We start from the raw sequence: 2,040 nt of genomic DNA, 5'->3' as shown, positions 1-2,040 counted from the left end.
TACATTTTCATTTCTCTGTTTTATACTAATTTAAAAACATTTTTCTTGAGATTGAGAGAGCAAATAGTATTAACTATCTTTTAAGCATATACAGAAATATTTTCGTTGATAAAATATTTTCTCTCCCCTTCTCTTTTTCTCTCTCTCTCTCATTCTCTCATACACACACACACACACACACACCACAATTTTATGACTAGTGAAGTCCTAGAAGTAATAACCATTAAATAAAGGGATGTAATTTTATTTAAGGAAAAAACTGAGAATACAAATGTTAACTGTATTCTTATGTCTTTTAAGGAATCTTAAATTATATTTGCTGAGATTTACTGAGTATCTCCTACAAACATTATCCTAAAGCCACAGTGATGGAGCGTCTAGATAAAGAAAACACCTAGTCACAGAGTGATAGAAGAGAGAGAGGAATTAGAATAATATTTAATAACATATATTATGAAAATACTATAATGAAACCCATTGTTAAACTATTTTAAATAATTGAAAAAAGGTTAATTGGAAGAAGAAAGGTGTAGATCTTATTACTCTTTAATCTTTGAAATATTTACAATATACTAATCAATCAATTAATTAGTTGTTATTGCACTTGTGCAGAGGTAAGAGGACAGATTTATGAATCAATTCTCCTCTTCCATCCTTGTGTCCTCTTGACCAGATTCACATCCTCATACTCAGCAGTTTTGTCTGTGGAAAGCTCTCTCTGAGCAATTTCTGATTCTTTAATGAGAGAAATTATTGAGTTTATGTGTCACAAGTGTTATGAAAACCATTACATGAGAGTCAAAACATACCCATGATACATTTATGACAATGGGAAAGCTTCATTAGTACTAGATACAATTAAATTTTCTGAGATTATAGTTTTAGAAAATTGCATTCAGATATCAGTGAACAAAAGAATGTATACTAAAGAATGCTTTTCTTTTCATTGAGTCCTAAATCTTTTCAGAGGAAAAGTTTTAAGTCTGACCTTATCCATACAAAAATTGATAGTAAGTGTACTTAATTTTTGTCCTTTACATCATTACAAATCACACTAATACAAAATGGACCATGATTGGATATTATTCAGTTATGTAATAATTAATATTTATATGCTAAAGATATGTAGTGTATATATAGAGAATAGAATACTATCAGTTTAAACCACAGTTTAAACCAACTGATTAAGTGAGTGAAATGTCAATTAAATACAATCAGCTGTACACAGAACACTGATTGCTGGGGGATTTAATTCTCATTCACCCAGAGGCTGCACTTTCTACCATGATTACCATTGTAAATTATATTAGTTTTTACTTTACCATAAACATTAACATATGTCTATTCTCCTGAAAGTAAAAATTCTTTCTGTCGAGTGCTTTTGTTTCTGGTGCACTGGAAAGACTCAGACATGACATGTTACTTTGTATTCTATGTCATGTTTGGAACTAACCAAACCGAAAGATTTTCTGTCCCTCATTTTCATCCATGCAAATGCCATCTTTCTGAACTTTGCTTTTGCTTTGTGTTGTCTAATCCTCAGTTAAAGTTTTATACAATATAAAGTGTTAAATATTTATTACAATAACTAGTCAGCTATGCTTAGAAATGCTGTGACAAAAACTATATTATTGTCACATACTACTTCCTTATAAATGTGGGATATTGACAGCTCATTCATAAGCAAATTTTAATAAATTCTCTTAATTATTTTCAGATGTCTTCATATTTCTTAGTACTTGAGTGTAATCTGTGACTGGCACATTATATAAAACAAATTGTATTATAAAAAGTGTTCTTTGACAGAAAGCTTAATATATACAAAAAGGAGTTTTAAATTTAAAATTTAATATGATTCATTTTTCTTTCATTGAAAATAAATTATTTTTTCATACAGCTTATTCTTATTTATTAGAAGATATTGAATAAAACAATAATTCAAAATGAGAGAAAAATATGAACATTTGCTCTGGGCTCTTTGAGCTAAGACAGTGACAGCTTCAAGGTACCACATTTTTACAACCAATAAATTCTTTGCTC

Source organism: Grammomys surdaster, unplaced genomic scaffold (genome assembly GCF_004785775.1).
Source record: "Grammomys surdaster isolate TR1022 unplaced genomic scaffold, NIH_TR_1.0 350, whole genome shotgun sequence".
Classification (NCBI taxonomy): domain Eukaryota; kingdom Metazoa; phylum Chordata; class Mammalia; order Rodentia; family Muridae; genus Grammomys; species Grammomys surdaster.
Note: the sequence above shows the minus strand (reverse complement) of the source record.